The sequence below is a fragment of the Lycium barbarum genome, chromosome 5 (assembly GCF_019175385.1).
Source record: "Lycium barbarum isolate Lr01 chromosome 5, ASM1917538v2, whole genome shotgun sequence".
Classification (NCBI taxonomy): domain Eukaryota; kingdom Viridiplantae; phylum Streptophyta; class Magnoliopsida; order Solanales; family Solanaceae; genus Lycium; species Lycium barbarum.
Window position 1 is genome coordinate 123,663,057 of NC_083341.1, and position 24,502 is coordinate 123,687,558.

General features: G+C 39.6%; 1 non-coding gene across 1 annotated transcript; it reads right to left on the bottom strand.

Annotated features, from left to right (window-relative positions):
• Positions 1-23,969: 23,969 nt before the first annotated feature.
• LOC132643073 (small nucleolar RNA R71) lies at positions 23,970-24,075 on the bottom strand. Its single transcript, XR_009583523.1, has one exon. It is a non-coding gene; the product is annotated as a small nucleolar RNA R71 (small nucleolar RNA).
• Positions 24,076-24,502: the final 427 nt, after the last annotated feature.

Consider the following 24,502-nt stretch of genomic DNA (forward strand, 5'->3'; position numbering starts at 1 on the left):
TAGAGGTGGAGATGTTTGACGTTGGGGGCATCGACTTTATGGGGCCATTCCCACCTTCCTTCGGTAACAGGTACATTCGGCTTGCTGTCGATTATGTTTCAAAATGGGTAGAGGCAGTCCCTCTTCCAACCAACGATGCAAAGGTGGTGGTGAATGTTGTGCGAAAGAATATATTCGCGAGGTTTGGAACTCCGCGGGCTATGATCAGCGATGGGGGTGCCCACTTCTGCAACAGCCTGCTGAAGAACCTTCTAGCGAAATATGGGGTGAAGCATAAGGTGTCTACAGCTTACCACCCACAGACATGCGGACAGGTAGAGGTCTCAAATAGAGAGGTAAAGCAAATCGTGGAGAAAACTGTGAACGCTCAGAGGAAGGATTGGGCAATGAAGTTGGATGACGCTTTATGGGCGTATCGCACAGCATATAAAACCCCCATCGAAGCTTCTCCTTACAGGTTAGTCTATAGGAAGGCGTGTCATTTGCCGGTTGAGCTAGAGCACAAAGCATATTGGGCAATCAAAAAGCTTAATCTTGATATGAGCTTGGCCGGAGAGAAGAGGTCGTTGCAGCTGCACGAGCTTGATGAATTCAGATTGGGGGCGTATGAGAATGCAAAGATGTACAAGGAGAAAACAAAGCGATGGCATGACAAGCATATACAACATAGTGAATTCGCCCCCAGGGCAGCAGGTACTACTCTTCAACTCTAGGTTGCGGTTGTTTCCGGGAAAGCTTAAGTCCCGATGGTCTTGCCCATTTGTGGTGTCGAAAATCACACCCCATGGGGCCGTCGAAATACAAACTACGGATGGGTGCGCAAGTTCTTGGTCAATGGACAGCGCCTCAAGCGATATTGGGGCGAAAATTTTGACAAGGAGAAGGAGCAAGTGCTCCTCGATGACGAGTAGAGAAGGATATGCGTCGTGCCGCGACGTTAACTCAGGCGCTTCTCGGGAGGCAGTTTGTAATGTAACAATTCAAAAAAAAAAGTGTCGTGCCACGAACTTAACTAAGGCACTGGTTGGGAGGCAACCCAACTTTTGTAGCATATATGTCATGTGTGTGTTCATGTTGCAGGACCAAATAATGAGTAGGAACAATAAATGCTCGAAGCAGTTAATGAAACAGCTCCAGGTTTGTGTGTGCTATGCCCATGGGTCGCATGGCAATCGCACAAGGGGTAAGCAGGTCAAACTTTTGGCTAAGTACAAAGTTCAGAAATGGGAGTATTGTGCGCTAACCATGTGTCGCATGGTCAGCGCATGATCGGCAGTCAGAGCCAAAATTTTGGCTAAGTACAAAGTTCAGAAAAGGGTGTATTGTGCGCTGGTCATGCGACGCATTGCCAGCGCATGAAGGGAAATCAGAGCCAAAATATTCTAAGTATAAAGTTCAGAAAGGGGGATGTTGTGCGCTGACCATGCGACGCATGGCCAACGCACGGGTCAGCCCAGTTTGAATTCTTTTTAAAAGAATAAGACACGGCCGACCCCCCACTCATTCCCACTTCTCACAAACCCCTCCCCCCCTCTCTCTCTAACACACCAAACACCAAAACCCTTCAGCCAATCCCTTCCAAACTCTAAGGAAAGTAGTGTAAATCATCTCCTCCACAACACAAGGTAAGAATTCGTGTGTTTTCATCAAAGAAATCCCATTTCTTCTTTCCCCTTTTTGTTGGGTTGAGAGATTGATAAACAAGGGTTTGTGGGTTGGGCGAATTTGGATGGATGTTTCGGTATTGTGTTGTTTGTAAAGAGTGTTGGATGCTAGAACAATAATTCCCAAACATAAGGGAGGGTTTTACAACCCTCAATTGTTGCAAAACTTCAAGGGATAGTTCTATGCCCACAAGTTGCTTGATAGAATTCCTCAATTAAGTTTCGTGTGATTTTTTTGAAGTCTTGAGTAGCAAATAAACTTGAAACAACATTCTAAACCATAGGGCATTGCCATGAACACCCATATGTCATTCAACATGCGTTTTCTTGTTTTGTAGGATAGTCTTTATTTCATTAATTTTGTCGTTTTAGGCTAAAAATTAGTTAACTTCTTTGTTTTGAGTTTTGTGTATCATAGTCGGAAGTAAGAGTGGGGTCGTTTCACGACCCTACTGGAGAGTCATTAAAGCCATGAGAGTACCCGAACATCAATAAATATGAACATTCAATGCATAAACACACGGCTTGCAATAAGTGTGGGGTCGTTTCACAACCCCACTTGGTTTAAGATTTGCTAACGAAGTTGGATGTTTGTGTTTTGAATCTCCACAAGTACAATGGTGAACAAAGAAAAAGGTACAGTGGACAAATCAGGCCCGCCACAAGGTTCCAAGAGGAGTAGAGGTGGCAAGCACACCGCCACTAAGAAAGGGGCAACAACTCGTAGTGGAAAGCAACCAGTGGTCCCTATTCCTCAAGCCTCTTCCCAGAGGCCTCGACCTACCTTTTACGGGGCTGGTCTGGCAGAAGAATGGTACAAAGAGTTCCCCTTGGCTGATGGATATGTGCATGAACAGCCTGTCAACAAGGTGGCGTTGAAGAAAAATTTCAGGGGAATTTACACTCAAATAGTCGAAATAGGCTGGAGTTCGGTATTTGATAACCCAGGGCCGGTAAACATTGATATGGTTCTGGAGCTTTACTCCAACGTGATTTTGGCAAGAACAGAGGGTGGCGAGCCTCATCATTCAGTGCAATTGAGGGGTGAATGGGTGTCGTTGACAGCCTCCACTTTGTGTGCACAATTGGGAGTTCCAGACCATCCCATGGGCCCATTGCTTGAGTTCATAAAAAGGCCTGACTATAAGGCCATTCGGGAAACCATGTGTGGCCCTGAGTCCATGACTAAGTGGGCAAGATACCGAGAGGGCCCGAGGAAGCACAAGACTATGCTAATGGGTGATTTTATGAATGAGGCACGAGTGTGGCTACGGCTACTAAATTACCGCATTATGCCTCTTGACCACTTCACCACCGTGCTAAAAGAGAGAGTGGCAATAGTGTACTTCTTGACTGGGCAGCCGGTCAACATTGGATACTGGATGCTTCAGGATATGATCCGCATCAGAGAGGGCAAATCCCTCAAGCTCAGCTTCGGAAACATACTTACAGCATGTCTGAGGAATTTGGTCCCGCATTTGGAGAGTAAGTATGACAGGGTGCTTGAGTGACTAGATAACATAATAGACATCTCTAATGTCAAAGCCCCTGAGCAGAGCAAGTTCAACTTGAGTCCAACACAAGAAAGATCGGCTCAATCGACCGTGCTAACACAACTATACAAGATAGCGGTACTCGCTAGTGAGCAGTTTGAGCTGGATATCTCGAGTGTGTTTACGGAGTATCCTCACACCACTTACTTAAGAGTGCTCACTGGAGAGGAGGGCAGGCTGGCCGCTGATGAGGACTTGTGTTCTGCGGATCTCATAGCTGCTAAGATGGAGGAGGGTAGTGAAGAAGAATTTCAGGCACAGGATGCTAAGGATGATGAGGAAGAAGATGCCGAGCCGTCTGGTGGTGAGGTTGAAGATGATGAGGATGATGACTAGGCCCTAGTGGGCCTCAGGGAGTATTTCTTGCCTTACTTTGTTTTTAAATTTTTCCATCTATATGCTTCGAGGGAAAAGCATGATTTAAGTGTGGGGTGGGAAATACGTCCCTTGTAACAACATTTTGAGGTTAAGGATGGTGATCAATTTGTCATAGGTTTTCTTTTTATTAGTGTTTGAGTCTTTGAGTAAGAAAAAAAGATTTTCAGTTTTCTTGTGTTAGGTTTTCTTGGTAGCTTCTTGAGTCCCTCGTTAGTGGCACACACCATCTACCCCCTTGGGTTTTCTTATGACCTCAGTTCTTTCCTAAGGGGGGACCTTTGACCCGGGTTAGAGTTTTTAGTTTTTGTAGAAGAGTCGTAGGAGTCAAGCCTGTCAGACCACTCGAATGCTAGGTGCTCAGGTTAGGTGGAATGTGGAAACCATGAGGTTTTCTTGAAAATCTTTAAAAAACATGCTTAAAAATAGGCAACCTACCTCGAAACATTTCTGTAGTAGACTGCATTGACTCACGTATGACCCACTTGGCATGATTTGTGATAGTTGCTTGATTGGATGGTTGTATGAATCTGTTTTGTGTTGATTATGTGCTGTGTGTGATGTGAGGAAGCTCTGGTATGATCTATGCTTGATAATGATGACTAGAACTTGCCCGGTGTGTTTGTGAAGTGAAATTGAGTGAGAAGTTTAGGAAGTGATCTAGGCATTTCTTTGTTAGCCAAAGTTTGAAATGTCGCTTGCCTACCCTTTGTGTATGTATATCCCTAGTCAACCCCGTTGAGTCTTTAGCTTTTCTTTTTGCAACATCCAATTAGCCTACTCTCGTTGTTCTTATTGACCCAATTTGATCCCTGTTTTACTCCTTAGGCCCTTTTAATGGTTACTTATTGAATTGGAGTTAGGATGTGAAGTTAAGGGAGGGTTGTTGAATGAAGTTAAAAATGAAGTCTATGGGTGTGTCTGAAGAGTAGATGATGGTTAGTGGGACGTGTAAAAAAAAAAAAAAACTGCAAAACAGGAACTGTCTAGTTTGTCATCTGCGTTCTTAATGTCGTCTCCCACTAGTCTGTCGAAAACAAGAGGATACTTTAACTTGAGAAAATAAATAGGTGTTGATAAGATAGAATGGGTAGTATGTGGATGAATGCTATGGGTGATGAAGGATGGTGCAAAAATGAACTGTGATTGTAAGGTATTAAAAGTGCTTAGGGAGGTTAATCACTATTTTCCGAAATATATCCTACCCGTCCCTTAAGCCTACATTGCAACCATACAAGTCCTAAGTGATCCTAAATTCACCTCACTCTAAGTTGTTGAACGGTTACACTAAGGGCAAGCCTATGGTTCGTCATGTTTGAGCATTGGATATTCTTTGTGAGAGTGAGCGATATTGTTGCATCTTATGTCCATTGAAGTAAGTCGTTAACTTTGTGTGAGATATGGACAACTCTCTTTTGGGCGAGGACACATAATTAATAGGAGATGGATGAAGTACTCCCGCTCGGTCAAGTAGCAGGTTCTTTATGTCTTGAGTGGTGTCTGGAGTCATATGCATGTTTTTGAACGTATCGTTTCTTGAGAGGTTTGGTTGCTAGAATTTTGAAGCATAAGAAAATGGTGGTTTTGAAGCAGTTGGCATGACTTTTAAGAATTGGCTCAATGTGTATGTTAATGCAATTTCGAAGCATGCATATCCACCGAATTCTGATGTAGACCTGTTTGAGTGGCATGGCTAAGTAAAGTACTAGGGAATGTATAATAAGTGGTTACTCAAGGGCAAGCAAAGTCTAAGTGGGGGGTGTTGATATTTGGCACAAATATCTAGATTTAGTGTCATGTACACTTTACTTCTTAGCACTTTCATCGCAGTTTTGAATGCGAATTGTTGTATTTGAGCTTATGTTAGTATGTTTATATGAATAGGTACAACATGGACCAACGAAGGGTATTCCGGGCAGTTTTGAATGATTCCGAGGCTGGGTACGTCGATTGAACGTTGCGAAGGAAGTTCCAGCACTTGAAGGCAAAATCTGACCACTGAAAGGTCTCATGCGCTGGCCATGCGCCGCACAGCCAGCACACAAAAACACCATTCCTGAATCTCAGATAGACCATGCGTTGGTCATGCGCCGCACAAGAAGAACATAAAGGAGGTTATGCGCTGGTCATGCGACGCACAGCCAGCGCACAATCGGCGTTAGTTGTCCTATTTAGATCGGGATTCGGCCAACTTATCTCACATTTACCCTAGCATATAAATAACAGTTTTTAACATTAGAAAGGCGGCTTGGACGAATTTGGAGACTTGTGAAACTCTTTCTAGGTTTTATTCCTCTTCTATTATTTTTCTTTACATGAAAACCCTATGTTAATCATGAATTCTTGTTTCCATTATCGAATCATGTGTAACTAAACACTTAAATTCTGGGGTTGTGGCGTAGCCATGAATATTGACATTTGACAAGTATTTCAATCTTAGTAGCGTGTTCGTATGCAATTGCTTCGTTACTGTAACACCCCGTACCTTTAACGAAAGTTTTGACCACGATCCTAGACTTAGAACATCAGATAAAGAATGTGGGAATTGAAATTTTTCCGTTCAGTTGTGATATGGTGGTTTACGCCCATGAACAGTGGTCGTATCTCAATTTACGACCATGAACAGTGATCGTGAACTGAAACCAAGAATTTCTGAACATTATGGAATTTGACATTTTTGAGGTCATATGGTTAAATACGGACCGTATTTCACTTTACGGCCTGTATTTCCAAACGTGTTTGGAATTTGGGAAATCTTCCTTGATGAAAGTTGTAGAGCATTGAAATACCTTTCCAACGGTATCTTACGGGGGTCAAACAGACATCTGTGCAAAGAGTAATGGCCATTTTACTGAAGAGATGCAGTGCAGTCCATATGGCAGAATACGGACCGTATTGCAGTTTACGGCCCGTAAACTGAAATACGGCCAGTATTTTGCTGGACGTAAAGTGCAATGTTCCAGAACACTATATATTCGTTCATATCAGTTCAACTCATTATTTTTCACTCCCTCAAACCCTAGAACGACTTCCTACTCTCCTCCAACATCAAGAACACCAAGGTAAGTCCATTCTAATTATTCCAACTCAATTCTAACATATATCCTTGTAATCTAAACAAGAAATCATCATTCCTAATCTAGGGTTTTCAAGAAAACCCATCTCAAGATTCAAGAATCAAGATTTAGGAAATCTTCTCCAAAATTCAAGTCTTTAATTCAAGTTTTGGAGCAATTAAGGTATGTAGAACTTCCATCCACATGTGGGAATCTCAACGTTCTTCCCCATGCTTCGTTTCTTGATATCCATGAAGTTCAAACCCTAGGGCATTAAACCCAAAATATTGGTAGCCCGTATTTATGTACATGAATTTTGTATCTATATTCGTTATTGTATTCCTAATCTTCCATTACGGTTATTAGGAACCCTAGCTTAATCCATGAATCATGAATTCTTCCTCATGTATTCTCATTATGTTTATATGAAACTTTATGATTTTATGTAGCAAGTTACAAGCATGTTTTCAAGTCAATTATATATATATATATATATATATATATATATATATATATATATATATATATATATATATAATTATGAACTATTGTTATTACTCATGAATCAAGAACATGTTTGCAAGACTATGACAAGTTATCTCATGAAACCATATTACAAGATATTTCATGAAACCACGTTTACAAGTTATTTCGTGAAATCATGATTACAAGTTATTTACAAGTTATTTCACGAAAATCATGGGCTTCTTAGCCAACTATATTATGTTCATGTTTTGGGAATTGCTTGGTTAACCGAGAAGGCTCAGATAGCCTGAAACTACATAGCCACCGTAAGATAAGGGTTGTCATCAAGGAGGCAACACCTTCATTATGCAGTTTGGATCCTTACATGCTTATTATCACTTAAATCTCATATCCCTGGCAAGGTTGTGAGTGTTCTGCTGGTAGGACGCAAGTACCAGACCATGTTGTCGGTTATACTATAGCATTCCCCACGATACAAAGTAGTTTTACATACAAATATTTCTATTGATTACTGTTTTAAGACTTCACTCACGTTTCATGTTCATGTTCAAGTTACATTTAGTTTCAGTTCATATCCTATATCTATGTTGTGCCATGTTCTTCATTTCAGCAGGTTTTACATACTAGTACTATTCACCATGTACTAACGTCCCTTTTGCCCGGGGCCTGCACTTCACAGTGCAGATACCGTTTTTCAGGAGCATACATCTGCGCAGTAGGATCACTTCAGATATCAGCTTATTGGTGAGCCCCACTTCTCTCGGGGTTCAACATGGAGTCTGCATTAGTACTTAGTTTATGGTAGTCCAGGGCCATGTCCTGGTAGTTAGTATTCAGACATGTTTTAGTGGTTTCATAGACATATGTTAGTTCACAGAGTCAGTTATGCTTTTATGTTTGCAAACTATTGTGTTTCCATGATATTTCATGCTATGAGATAATTTCAAGACTTTATTCCGCAAATTACATTTTCATGATTTATTTAAATTGCATCATATAGATTGTATTGTTTTGATGCCCATGTTGACAAGCAAGCCATGAGGTTCGCTCGGACACATGCAAGCAAGGCCCGAGTGCCGTGTTACGCCCAGGCCATGGTTCGGGGCGTGACAGTTACTTCTGTGTTTAATTTCTTGATTGTCTGCGTAACAGTTGAGTTCTATTTACTCATTGATATACGTGCTTCGGAAAGACGTTGTTAATTTGGAGAAGAAGTAATGAGATTGTGATCTGAATATCCCTAAAGTTGGGCTAGGATTTGTGACTAGGATAGGAATATACTTAGTTACCGCAATCAATTATATACCGTGCTCTTATTGCATTCTTGATAGGTCGATACCATAGGAATATAGGAGGAGAATTATCTTGAATCGGTGAGTAGTGGTTCGGAAGAATACTACGAGATTAATAATCCGGTTAATTAGCTATAGTGAACAAAGTTGCTAAGGTGTGATACTTGACTGACTCAATAGGATTGGTGAACCAACCACGACCCTGGAATACTTCTAAAATCTTGATAAAATCCGTTCTCAATTATGTTCTAAGCACAATTTCTGGATACATTATTAGTCAATTACATTATAGCATTTAGTTATAAAAGAACCAACACTTTTATTCTTCACTTGCATAGATAGTAAGCAATAGTTTATTTCCGTGAAATATTGGTCATAAGTCTCTGTGGGTTCGGCATCTGATTTTATATAATCACTCTATTACTTGTACGACCACGTACACTTGCATGTGCATTTGGACGCAACATATATCTTATAGAATCTTGATAATATTGTGTTGATGTTGTTGATATTGCTTGAGAGTTGTTTTGGTATTTGGAGGAAGTAGATAATATAAGGGAGATGCTGCCCAAGTTTTCGTAACCCAAACTTGTATTTGATAACTAGTACGAGTGAATTAACGGGAAGCATGATGAAGGTATGATTAAAAATGTATTTCTCGCCATATAGGTTTAAGTGAGGGGCGAGCCTCAGAATAAAGGATCCCTTAAGTGGTGGCTTGATGAATAAGGTATGTAAGGTGTTCGTTTCTCTCTTTCTTTGGCACGAATCCAACCAGAATATGAACATGAGCGTTCCATAGCAAATTCGCTCCACTCCTATACTTTGTATTTCCAAATCTTAATGTCTTATTTATTTGATTGATTCCTGGCATATTATCATGTTTATCATCGTTATGTTATTTCTTTGGAATCGATACGAATTTCCATAATTTATTCGGAGGTCACTTATACGCTCAAATTATACCTATTAATGGTATAACGCGGACGTTTTCAAATATAGTAACCCAACGAGATTGGGGTCGAATCCCACAGAGAATATGGTGTGAAAAGTTTACTAAACAAGTATTGTACTAATCTTGCGGTCCTGGTGTATTCCAAAAAAGGGTTTTATAGTTGATTTGGTTTGTGGACTAATTTAAAGTGACTGAAAATTTAAAGTTGTAAATATATGGGTAAAAAGAACCAAGGTTGTGATCCCGTCAGATAAAGTGTATGATCATGGGTATCGATCTTGATATACTTCTAATGGACTGTTTGTATGGATGCACTTAATCTCTATGTGAATCTAAACTATTTCCCAATAAGAAAAGATTATTTCTTTCTATGCTTTTTCCAAAGATAAGAAAGTATGCATGAAGAACGGTTAATTATGCCAAGTAAATTCCTCTTATTCCTAAGTGAATTTATTAAACAAGGTTTAAAGCCCTGAGTTCTTGTTATTTGTTCTTACCTAACCCTAGCTATTTTCCCAAATAAACTAAAGTTTATGGCGTGTGCTAATGTTTGCAACCACTAACTGTAAGGACCCCACCGCCTGGGTCGCCCAGGACCGGTGAGTAGACCCCTTGCGGGCCCCCCTCCATGACATGCATGCTTGACATACTGCAGCTCAACTGGTGAGAGTCGTCTCCTTTGGGAGAACAAAAGGCTTGAGGTCACGGGTTCGAAGCTCTGCAGGGCGCAGCGAACTGGTGTGATTTCCTGTCCATACAATACCTGAGTATGTCAAGCATGCATGTCATGGAGGGGGGCCCGCAAGGGGTCTACTCACCGGTCCTGGGCGACCCAGGCGGTGGGGTCCTTACAAAAAAGGCGACTTTTTGTCGAGGATCCGACCCCCTTGCGAGTCGGGTTGCCCCCCATTACATGACATGTATCTGAACATGGACTACTGGGCCATTGTATGACTTAGGCCAACAGACGGATCGCTCAGGGACTTGCCCCCATTTAATCCCTCTTCACGCTGCAGCGCTACGGGAGTATCGAACCCGTGACCTCAAGCCTTTTGTCTCCACGTAGGGAGCGCCTCTTACCAGTTGAGCTGCAGCTCAACTGGTGAGAGTCATCTCCTTTGGGAGAACAAAAGGCTTGAGGTCACGGGTTCGAAGCTCTGCAGGGCGCAGCGAACTGGTGTGATTTCCTGTCCATACAATACCTGAGTATGTCAAGCATGCATGTCATGGAGGGGGGCCCGCAAGGGGTCTACTCACCGGTCCTGGGCGACCCAGGCGGTGGGGTCCTTACAAAAAAGGCGACTTTTTGTCGAGGATCCGACCCCCTTGCGAGTCGGGTTGCCCCCTCATTACATGACATGTATCTGAACATGGACTACTGGGCCATTGTATGACTTAGGCCAACAGACGGATCGCACAGGGACTTGCCCCCATTTAATCCCTCTTCACGCTGCAGCGCTACGGGAGTATCGAACCCGTGACCTCAAGCCTTTTGTCTCCACGTAGGGAGCGCCTCTTACCAGTTGAGCTGCAGCTCAACTGGTGAGAGTCATCTCCTTTGGGAGAACAAAAGGCTTGAGGTCACGGGTTCGAAGCTCTGCAGGGCGCAGCGAACTGGTGTGATTTCCTGTCCATACAATACCTGAGTATGTCAAGCATGCATGTCATGGAGGGGGGCCCGCAAGGGGTCTACTCACCGGTCCTGGGCGACCCAAGCGGTGGGGTCCTTACAAAAAAGGCGACTTGTGTTTGAGGATCCGCAGGTGTAACCCATGCATGCTGCGGGTTGCCCTCCATGACTTGCTCATGTACACTGCATTATTGTATGACTTGGGTCGCAGACGGATCGCACAACTATGCCATCTTCACTCTGCAGAGCTACGGGTATCGAACCCGCGACCTCAAGCCCTTTGTCCCCCGAAGGAGCGCCTCTTACCAGTTGAGCTGCAGCTCAATTGGTGAGAGTCGTCTCCTTTGGGAGAACAAAAGGCTTGAGGTCACGGGTTCGAAGCTCTGCAGGGCGCAGCGAACTGGTGTGATTTCCTGTCCATACAATACCTGAGTATGTCAAGCATGCATGTCATGGAGGGGGGCCCGCAAGGGGTCTACTCACCGGTCCTGGGCGACCCAGGCGGTGAGGTCCTTACACTAACTATATGATGAATACGAAGAACAAATAAACCATAACAATCCATTATGCGTATATCTTTCACGATCCCAATCACAAAACACCCATCCTTGGGTTCACAACCTTAGTAAAGGTGTTTAGCTACTCATGGCAACAAGAAAACAATAAAAGATTGAAGATTGCATAATTGAATTATTGTATTGACTCACGAATAAAACTTGAAAGTAATGAATGTAATTGTCTGGAAATCTTCAAAAGCAATAATAACTCAAAAGTAATTACTACAAGTCTAAAACTCCAGATGTCTGAAAAATAAAACCTAAACAGGTATTTATACAAGTCAAAACTCAGAATAATCAATCCCAGTCCTGTTCCATCTCGGCTTGAACTTCGACCGGTCGTCGACATGCTCGACGACCAACTCGACGATCTGAGTATACTTTTATCACTCTGCAGGAACTCCACCGTCGAAGCACTTCGACGGACCGTCGATCATGTGGACGGTGCAAGTCGACGATCTGATGATGATATGATGAATTGTCACTTCGCAGGAACTTATCGACGAGGCAACTCGACGGGCCGTCGAGCATGTTGACAATCCGTCCTTATGCTTATCAGAACAGATTGTTTCTTTTCCTCGTTTTTTCGCTTTCCGAGCATTCTAACTTCAAAATACCTGCACAACACACAAAACACATCAAACTAACACAAACTTGCTCGAAAACAAGTAAAACTTAGAGTTAAAAAGCATTAGACGTGTCAAAATTCCCGGCACATCAACACCCCCAACTTAAAGTCTTTGCTTGTCCTCAAGCAAGTCAACTAACAGACTCAATCTACAAATGTCTCGATATCGCAAAGCAATGTTGTCTACAGTGGTTGTGGCAATTAAATTTCGGCATATCAAGTGTATCACAATGACTCTCCCCCCAATAAAGACAAAACCAATCAAGAACTCGTTGCAACTAACCATGAGGCTTCAATTTATGACATCTAGTTATCACAGAAACCATAGCGCACACGAATCAAAACTCACGAGAAACCAGTCACTTAACAAATTCTAATGCCCTCACAAAGACCAAAGAATGTCCCAACATATATATACACACAGAATGGGACAGAAGACAAAGGAGAAGAGAAACACTCACACTCACAAAGAAATTCTCTAGCTATATATGCAAATACCATAAGCTTGCCCTTATTTTCAGCGCCCTCGACTTTGGACAGTTCGGCTGTGATCACACTAGGACTTTTTTCAAGGTTGTAATGTAGGCTTGGGGACAGGCAGTATAGATATTTGGATAACAGTGACTCACCCTCCTTGAACACTACATCTTATTCTTCTCTTTTACCCTTTTCGCCTTTTCTTTTTTTGCCTTCTTTCTTTTGTTGCCTCGATGTGGTTTTATTGTGATTCTACTTCCCTAAAAAAAAAATCTTTGGTTGCTGTTTTTTTTTTCATTCATTTTTTTTTCTTTTTACACTTACCACACCGTTGTCTTTTAACTAGGTACTTTACTTCACCCCACTTTAGGCTCATGCCTCATATTCCCTTTAGTCCACCTATCACCCCCAACTTAGGCTTTTAGCCTCAATCGTATTATTTTAGTGCCAAGGAGGGACCGGGTGCAAAAAGAGATGGATATTTAGAACGGGTGTCGGCTTGTTACGGCTAGTCAAACAAACAGGTTTTCAGGCTCAAATGGCTAACAAGGGATATTCATCTATGGGTAGGCTTATATTTAGGCTAAACAGGGGTTCCTAACACAAACAAAGCCTAAGATCATTTCACAGCTTCACTTATCTTCAGAATGCAGGCACGACTAACCAGGCAAGTTCTAGATTACATAGTCCGCACACTCAAATCACAAGAAGAAATCCGAAGTACCCACCCCAGACTTAAAAATATGCATTGTCCTCGATACATATATAATAGAGAAAAAATAAAACAAGGGTGAAAAATACTCCCTGAGACCCTGTAGGGCCTAGCTAGCAGCATAATTCTCAACGTTAAGGGTCAGGACGACGCTACACTTAAGCCCAAACATGCTCCTCAGCTTTCAACTTCGGGTACTCAGATTTCCCCTAATCTGCAAAACAAAAACAAAACAACACATGACACTATAAAAATAAAAATCTAAAACTATTACACATTGGGTTGCCTCCCAACAAGTGCCTTAGTTAATGTCGCGGCACGACGTGAATCAACTTTACTGCTTTTCTCACCATTTGGAGCTTATGAATTGGGCACCCAACTTGGATTCAAGTTTGTGACCACAAGCGGCGGGGGGTGGTAAGTAGATGAACAAGCCAAGCATAATATTTTTCATCTTATCCTTCTTGGCTTTCAAGTGAGGAATGTCATTCTGCCTTCTTGATTTTTCAAATTGCAGGATATATGGCGTTTGAACTTCTTGAATTTCGACATCCTCTTTTTCCCCCGGATTGGAGTCAACAACAACCATATTTTTCAGAACAATGGTTGACTCCAATTTATATTTTTCTTTGGCATTCCCACTAAACTCATCTTCATGATTGACCCCCAACAAATGGATTACCTTTTCAGATTGAGCATTGGGGAGTTCATATTCATTCTCATCTAGATCGAATGCCCATGGTAGATTTTCTTCTTTTGTCATCAAACTAAGTTGGAAACTAGTTTCCAAGTATTCTTCTAAGACTTTTTATTTTCGTTACCCTCATTAAGCAGACATTCCAACATGAGTTAGAACTCACCAATTTAGCCATGCTCACAATATAAGTCAAAATCACTACCAGACAAGTTTTCATGGAAAGATGCCATTTTTTTTTTATTTTTTTTTACAAATAAAGTAAAACACAGAAAACAACTATACAATATTCACAAGTTCGGTTCAAATAAAGTTAGATTATTTCCTAAATTAGCCAATTGTTCCCCGGCAACGGCGCCAAAATTTGATACGCTCAAATTACACCTATTAATGGTATAACACGGACGTTTTCAAATATAGTAACCCAACGAGGTTGGGGTCGAATCCCACAGAGAATATGGTGTGAAAGGTTTACTAAACAAGTATTGTACTAATCTTGTGGTCCTGGTGTATTCCAGAAAAGGATTTTATAGTTGATTTGGTTTGTGGACTATTTTAAAGTGATTGGAAATTTAAAGTTGTAAATATATGGGTAAAAAGAACCAAGGTTGTGACCCCGTCAGATAAAGTGTATGATCATGGGTATCGATCTTGATATACTTCTAATGGACTGTTTGTATGGATGCACTTAATCTCTATGTGAATCTAAACTATTTCCCAATAAGAAAAGATTATTTCTTTCTATGCTTTTTCCAAAGATAAGAAAGTATGCATGAAGAACGGTTAATTATGCCAAGTAAATTCCTCTTATTCCTAAGTGAATTTATTAAACAAGGTTTAAATCCCTGAGTTCTTGTTATTTGTTCTTACCTAACCCTAGCTATTTTCCCAAATAAACTAAAGTTTATGGCGTGTGCTAATGTTTGCAACCACTAACTATATGATGAATACGAAGAACAAATAAACCCTAACAATCCATTATGCGTATATCTTTCACGATCCCAATCACAAAACACCCATCCTTGGGTTCACAACCTTAGTAAAGGTGTTTAGCTACTCATGGCAACAAGAAAACAATAAAAGATTGAAGATTGCATAATTGAATTATTGTATTGACTCACGAATAAAACTTGAAAGTAATGAATGTAATTGTCTGGAAATCTTCAAAAGCAATAATAACTCAAAAGTAATTACTACAAGTCTAAAACTCCAGATGTCTGAAAAATAAAACCTAAACAGGTATTTATACAAGTCAAAACTCAGAATAATCAATCCCAGTCCTGTTCCATCTCGGCTTGAACTTCGACCGGTCGTCGACATGCTCGACGACCAACTCGACGATCTGAGTATACTTTTATCACTCTGCAGGAACTCCACCGTCGAAGCACTTCGACGGACCGTCGATCATGTGGACGGTGCAAGTCGACGATCTGATGATGATATGATGAATTATCACTTCGCAGGAACTTATCGACGAGGCAACTCGACGGGCCGTCGAGCATGTTGACAATCCGTCCTTATGCTTATCAGAACAGATTGTTTCTGTTCCTCGTTTTTTCGCTTTCCGAGCATTCTAACTTCAAAATACCTGCACAACACACAAAACACATCAAACTAACACAAACTTGCTCGAAAACAAGTAAAACTTAGAGTTAAAAAGCATTAGATGTGCCAAAATTCTCGGCACATCAGTCACCGAACTTATGTCACTCCGACTGAGTAGTGGCTTTTATTAGGCTCTCTTGCATACTACTTACCTTATGTATATGTACTAACATATTATATTTATGGATCAGGCCGTATGTTCCTTGGCTCTAACATATGATGATTACGGATCGGGCAGTACAGTCCTCGGACTAACATATGATGATTATGGATTGGGCCATACGTTCCTCGGCACTAACATATGATGATTATGGATCGGGTCGTACGTTCCTCGGCACTAACATATGATGATTATGGATCGGCCATACGTTCCTCGGCACTAATATATGGCCATAATGGATCGGGTCGTACGTTCCTCGGCACTAACATATGATGATTATGGATCGGGCCATACATTCCACGGCACTAACATATATGGACCGGGCTGCACGTTTCGCAGCAATATATTATATTTATGGATCGGGTTGTACGTTTCACAGCACTAACTTTATGGATCGGATTGCACGTTGTGTGTGTATATATATATATATATATATATTGCACATTCTGTATATATATATATATATGTCCTCATTTACATATGATTCTGGAATATGCATGCATTCCATAACACGCGTTCTCTGATGACAGGTCACTTTTATTTTCTTTGTACTTCCGCCTTACTCATGCTATTTCATCCCGCCTTACATACTCATTAATTTTATCCGTACTGACGTCCCCTTGCACGGGACGCTGCATTTCGTGCTGCAGGCCCTGACAGAGTTATTGGAGAGCAACTGTAGTAGGACTCTCAGCTTCAGCGGTGTCAGCAAGTGCCACTACTCCGGACTTACTATCTTTTGGTACTTTTCTGCTAGTGTAATACATGTTCTTATGTACACACTTAGAGGCTCATAGACACTGTGGGTATGTAAATATTATGTATGACCTTGTCGGCCTTATTTTGAGCTCTTGATGCTTTTCTGATAGCCTCGCCGGCTTTGTGATACTCGTGGTGTGGTAGCAACCTTGTCGGTTCGCATATGATTATATATGTTGGATTATTGGATATTTCTATGTTGGGCCTTTTCTGCATGCTGGTGTTCTTTGAATTAGGGTATATGATGCTCAAAGTAACTGTTAAGTTAGGTGGTCTCAGCCTATGGGTCGGAGGCCGTCATACCCCTCGGTGGGGGGTGTGACACTATATATACCCTAAATCTGTAGAATTAGGATCAAATGGCGTAGTTATATTTGAGAAGATTTCATCGAACCGTTTCTTCAACTTGAATATATTCATTGTCTTCAATTTGAATATATTCACATTATAACTTGATTCCGCCACAATGAACTGGAAAGACCAGGCAAACAGTACTAGGCCAACGAGATTGATATAATTGGCCATCATATTTAGGCGCACAATAACTAATTGATTAGCACTCCAATTCCTGCAAAATTATATTCAGGCAGCACTGATTATCATCAAGAATTCTCTCTCCGCTTTCATATCATCATCGAACTCCACCGTCCTCTTAATGCTTTCAATAGCAATCCGTGCAGCTTCTCTTTCTCTTTGGTGCTGCTTCATTAACTTTCCTTCTCTAATTCCCGAAACTGTTTTTCCCAATCATCTTTTTCCTTCTTCATCTATTGTTCATCAAAATCTTTACCAAAAACTTCTTGTTCCGCTTTTATAATTACATTAGAAAAACGTTTCTTCAACATTGCAGCTCGAACCAGTTGGTTATCTTTTTCCAACACCGCAACATCAAAATCATAGGAACTATCCAAAACTTGAGAGAAGTTCCTCTTCCTACCGCAATAAGCCATCTTCTTGGTGGTCGAGGTGACGGAAACGTTTGATTGAGAAAAAAGCATCATATTAACTACAAGTAATTAAATCCTAAGAGATTAGTAGTAAGAATGTAAGTGAAGTCAAAATAGAAAATTACACTAAGTAATATATAGGAAAGGTTAAGCTTTCCTATTCCTATCAAAAAAAGAGTTCAAAAACGTGTGTTTCCTAATTGTACCGCCGTAAGTTAATGTACCGTTGGTTTCTTGATGGAGGTCGTAGCATTATTGTAGTAATATGGGTTATACCATTTGACCCCATTTTAACGGATACTTGTAGTTAAGTTATTTCTTCTAGTTCAAGTAATTTCACAACTGATCTTTATTTTACTTTACATTGTTGTTTGTGATATGATTGTCATTCAAATATATTACTCTCTATTCGTGTGTTTTTTAAGTATTTTGGTGGAGTAATGTATGGGAAGTGCGTGGAGACCCAATTTTGACGCCGTTATTAAATTTGTGCCTCTTTTTAAAAGTTTTTTGTCTGAAGTTTAGTCATTTTTGTCTCACAGCTTCAATTTAATATAGTGAGATACTGAAATTCAGTCATTGTTTTCTTACTTCAAGTACATATAGTTGAGGTTTAGCCATTTTACCTGAACTTCAATCATTTTTGTCTTGCTTCAGGAACATATGGCTGAAGTTCAAGCAAAAATGATTAATCTTCAGTCATATATAATTGAAGTTCAGTAAAAAAAATAAAAAATTGACGTCCAGCCATTTTATTGGAACTTTAGGTAGAAATGCATGAACTTCACATATATGTAACTTCAGACATTTTTATCTGAAGTTAGGTTTTGTCAAGCGTAACTTCAGATACTGAGCATTAGAGTGAGTATACGCGCAACAAAATAAAAATATGAATACTGATTAAATGATGAGTAATGTTATTGTTCTGTTTCTTCAAGAATTGATGCAAGAGTTTGATCACAAGGCTTGAAGCTTGTTGTTGTAGTAATAGCTTGATTAGGTGCTTACAAAATGGACTGGAGGTATTTATTTTATCTAGACTATCATTGAGGAATGCACAAACATTTTTATAGTTCTTACATATTAATATTATACATGGTAAATTTCAGACCATAATAGAAGCTAAATAGTATATACTTTTCAAATGAAAATATTAAATAAATCTGTACTTTTATGGTAATTTGTTATATTTTTTAGCTTCATTAAAAATGTATTTTTATGGTAATTCGCTATATTTTTTAGCTTCACTAAGGTAGAAAATATAAAGACTATTAATTTTCCATGCCGATTAATTTTATTTTATGCCATTTGGGCAGGAAAATGTTGATAGTATATCTTTATTACTCCTATATGTTTAAATTTTTCCGTTATTGCAAAAGAAATATGTACCAACATAAATTATCATATAAGTGATGATCTAACTTTTGTCTTTAATATGGATTATTAATTGTAGTTAAAAGTCTCCAGCTTGATGGCAAGCTACAAAGCAAAAACAGCTCTCCAATCGCACGATACAAGCACAGGTAAGTCGGTCATGTTTTATGTGCATTGGAAAAGAGAAAAAGATCAAAATGAGAAAATTACTTATTGATGTTAAAACCTTGAGATAGTGGAATAATTGATGCAACAAAAAATGGAAACTACTTTTCCAAAATACTTCTTTTTCTTGCATGTGTCTATCAAATAAAAACATGATAATAATTGATTGAAGCATTGCAGTTTTCATTTGTTGGAGAAATTGAAATGAAAAATTATAAGTCAATTACTGTATCTGTCAAAGTGGAACTGAAAATATAAAAGGTAAAACAGATATTGCATGAATAAAATATTGTGAATGTTTGTTTATCGTTGGAGAAGCGAGTAATGTCATTACAAATAATGTGATAACTGCTTTTTTATATTTTTTTCATTTAACTTGTCTAAATTTGAATACATTATCAAGATATTTTTCATAATCTGAACATTAAACAAATAAGTGGTCATTTTCTCATCATTTCTATGTATAATTTATCTCTATTTAAAACCAACAATAAAAAAAAAAATCATATAAGATATTCCTTCCATTTTATTATATGTTTATTACTTTCATTTTTAATCTTATACAAAAAGTGTCTTATATTATATTTAGTATGTTTTAAATTCTAATAATTTCATTTTGTCCTTAATGATACTTACTTGCTCTAATGACATGACATTTTTTTTTATATAAATTTATTGCCGTATGGTGGCGTGACCGTTATATCAATAAATCAGAAATTACAAAGCTAGAGAGGACCCAAAGCTCAACCCTCCTATCTAGTTTGCAGTCAATGAGCACCAGGTAAAAAAACACGAGAATTATAACTTCCGATCTTTACATGCAATGCATTTTGCTTTTCATCATCTTTTGAAGTAGAATAAACATATCCATTATCATGGGCTGAACGGAGACTTAACAGCAAGCTTAGGGGCAGCAAAGGGAGCTTCTTGGACATCGAATTTTTCGGTTTTGGCATCGCCACTCAATGCATCCCACTCTTCTGATTGCACCAGAGCGTTGGCATTTTCATTACCATTTCTATACAAAAAAAAATTCCTCTATTTATGCCGAAAGGACTCCATTTGCATGAGATCGAGTCTGTAAGGTCCGAGGGCCCTCGATGGAAGATCAACGTGTCCAGAAATATTCAATTTCGTTTGTAATACTCCATTTTGCTAAGGCATCTGTGACTTGGTTGGCTTTCCTATAACAATGTCGAACCTCACAAGCAATAGTATTTGATATACTTTGAATACAAGTATTGATGTTCTTCATTTGCCAAGGGATATTGTAGTTGCCTTTGATCATCTCAACCACAATCTTTGAATCATATTCCAAAATCACATTACTATGTCCATTTTGAGAACACCATTCCAGGCCATTTAGAGCAGCCTTGGCTTTGGCCATATTACTAGTATCCATACCCACACTTCGAGCAAAGGCCATGACAATTATTGCTCTGTGATCTCTACAAATTCCTCCAATTCCAACTCTTCCATATGCATCTCTGCTCCCATCAGTGTTAACCTTCACCCAATTTTTAGGGGGCTTAAACCATTTAACTACAGTACATTCAATCTTGGAAATGAGGCTCATAACCTATTGATAAATAACTTCCCACCTGAAGCTTCATTCAATATTACTTTTTGCTTTTGGAGACAACCCCTTTCAGATGAGAAAAAATATTATATTGAATCCTCTTTGTATAGCATTTGTTACCTCCATATAGGACTGAGCATCTTGCTTTCAATATCTCCCAACAAATTACTACAGGAGTAATTTGTAGAATAGTCTGATGAAGTGAGTTTTTTGACTTGATATTCCACCACTTTTGAAGCATACATGTGATAGGTATATCTTCCCAATAAATTCTAACAGGATTTCAAAAAAAATCCCACATTTGCTCAAGAATTTTACCACCAATGAAAGTGTGGTGCATAGTATCTCTTTCATCAATAGGGCAACAAAAACACCTGGCATCATTGTCAATCCCAAATCTAGAAGCAATAGTATCATTAAAAGGCAAGTTTCTTTTCAAAAATCTCCACATTAATAAGGACATTTTAAAAGGTAAATGTTTATGCCAAATCGTCTTTAAATAATCAGAAACCTCATTTTTCTGTCTAATATATCTCCAGGCAGAAGCAGTAGAAAAAGTACCATTATTGTTAGGCATCCAAATAGGAGTATCAAAAAGGCCCCGATTACCTATGTCAATGGAGTTGATGTGTTCAACAAGATATTCAGGAAATTGTAACTTATCTACATCCTAATTTCAATTAGTAATAACATCACGGACATTTTCGACATAATTAAATCATTTCTATGAATAATATGAGCTACAAAACCCATTTCACACCAATTATCCCACCACAAATTCCTATTTCCCTTATTGACCTTCCAAATTAAAAGTTCTTCCACTTGATCTCTAATTCTAAACAACTATTTCCAAGATAGGGAATGTGTAGGCTGAATAGTAGAGGCAACGAGATGGGTAGAACAATATTTAGCTAAAATGAAAGTACGCCACAAAGATTTACAAGTTCTAAGCCCCCACCATCTTTTCATAGTCAAATTTTTACTAACATCAAAAATACTTCTAAAGACTAGACCACCTTCCTCTTTTGGAAAATACATGTTGTCCCAAGAACTCCAATGATATTTGTGTTTCCCCTCAATAGAACCCCAAAAGAAATTAGTCATGTAACTTTCAAGTTGTAATAAAATAGTCTTAGGGGATTCTAAGGCAGACAAAATATAAATAGGTTGAGATTGTAAGAAATGCCTTATTAAGGTAGTGTTGCCCCCAACAGAAAGAAGTTTAACTTGACATCCTATAGTCCTTTTCACCAGTTTGGATATTGATGTGCCGTGAATTTCGGCACATTTTATGCCTTTGTCACTAGAAGTGTTGCTTGTTTTTAAGTGTTTTTACATCGTTTCTTATGTTATTTTTGTGTTTTGTAGGGTTGTTTGACTAAGGAACGGAAATGATAAGAAATGCTGAAAAACGGACAACTTGGAGCAAAAGGACGGTCCGTAACTCGAGTTACGGACCGTAACGTGATCCGTACCAGAGAGGAAGATCCAAATACGTGTCGCTATAAAGGACGGTCCGTAACACATGTTACGGGCCGTAACGTGTACCGTAAGCTGAAGGAAATATCCAGTAAGAAGCCTAAGTAGTGTCACACGTTACGCCCAGAAGGACGGTCCGTAACTCAGGTTACGGGGCGTAACGTCATGGCGTAACGCATTGGCCACTGAACACTGAGGCCATGATCCGCTGGGAGATACGGACTGTAACCTGTGTTACGGTCCGTCGCAAGAAGCCGTAACGTTGACCTATATCAACCTGACAGAGGACGAAACCAAAGGACGGACCGTAACCTGTGTTACCGTCCGTAACGATGCCGCGAAAGGGTGATTTTGTCCAGAAATTTGGCGCGATTTTTGGCCCTATAAATACTTAAAGTTAGGGTTTTAATTCATTATTCTGATTTTCTTGGGAACATTAACTTTAAGTCTTGAATATTTGTGAAGTGGTTGGAGCATTTAAAGCACCAACTTCACCTTCATTCCATATTGTATTAGCATTGTAAGTATATTATGTTAACTTTTAAGCTTTCTTTGTTAACCAAAATGATGAGTAGCTAATTTTAATTCTAAGTTTGTGGATCCCATGATGGGTATTATGTGAATGGGTTTCTACCATTGATATATGCATAATGGTTGTTCGTATTTATTCTATCTTTGTGCGTTAGCGTTGGGTAATGATTGCAAGTATTAGCCTAAGCCATTATACTAACTTTTCTTGGGAAAGAAAGTCAGTATTGGTAAAATTGAATAACAATGACTCGGGGCGTTAACCCTCGTTTAATAGACTAACTTAGGAATAATAACAAGTCTAATTGGCATTATTGGTCGCTCTTCGATTTCAAATCTTTTACATTTGGAAAAATCATAAAGAGGAAATACGGCCTAACTGTTGGGAAGCATTAGAAAGTCCTTAAGAGATCAAGTGCATACTCTTAGAACAACCATTAGAAGTATATCACATTGAAACCTGAAGCATAATATCTAATCAAAATGGGGAACACAACCTTAGTCTCTCTCTCGCATTAAGTACAATTCACGTCAAGGCATTCAATTACATTACACAACAAATATTTCAAACTATTCGGAATAGGATTAAAGCATTTAAAGACTAGTATCGCATACAATTAGTACCCTTTTCAATCCATATTCCCTGTGGGATTCGACCCCAACCTTTTTTGGGTTATTATATTTGACAACGACCGCTTTACGCCACTTATAGGTGTAATTTGAGCGTATCAAATTTTGGCGTCGTTGCCGGGGAATACGGTTTTGAAATTACTGATTGTTGCGTACTCTTCTTTAAAGCCTTTTCTATTCCATCACACCTTGTTTGTTGTTGTGGTCAACCAGGTGAACATGGCAGGAAGACAGAATCGAAATCAAGGAAACCAAGGTGGACTCCAAGTGAACCCACCTGCACCAAAAGAGGACGAAGATGAGAATATATTTGTTGAATTCATCAATGAAGCTGATTATGCTTCTGCTGTGGTCCCTCCTAGGACTGGAAATGCTACTTTCAAAATTGATAGTTCTATCTATCAGCTGCTGAAACTTGAAGGTTATTTTCGAAATTCTCTAGAGGATTGTCCACTCCGACATTTGAAGAACTTCCTGCACGTGTGTGCTCAACAATCCCAAGGTGTTATTTCTGCTGATGCACTTTGGTTACGGGTCTTCAAATATTCCTTGGCTGGCCAAGCAAGGGAATGGTATGAAAAGCTTTCCAGCAATTCTATTCATACCTGGAGCGAGCTAGCCAATACATTTCTGAAGAAGTGGTTCCCACCAAGCAAAAAGGCTGAACTTCTAGATAAGATCTTTGAGTTCAAACAGCTCTCAGGGGAACAATTATATTCGGCATGGGAGCGGTTCAAGTACTATCTAGCTCAATCTCCAACTCACGGGTTTCCGGATGCTACTCTCACCGAGAAATTCTACAAGGGCTTAGATACAATGAATCAGATTGCTGTCAATACTGCCGCGGGAGGATGCTTCATGGAAAAGTCATTTATCAGCATCACTCATTTGCTTGATAAACTCACCACCCACAATCAAGCTTGGCATTAAACTGATAGTGAGAGTCTCTCTTATGGTAGTCCATCACTAGCTGCTGTTGCAAAACAAAACCATGAGAGAGATCACGCCTTTGCTTAATTGCAAACCACGGTGGATCTATTATCAAAGAAGTTGGCAGAAAAGGATGCACAAGGGGTAAATGTTATTGAGGAGTTACCACCTCACCCACAGGGGATGTATCAAGTCCCTGAGGGGATGTACCAAGATGGGCAGCAACATTATGAAGATGATAATTATGTCAACAACTCGTACGGGGAT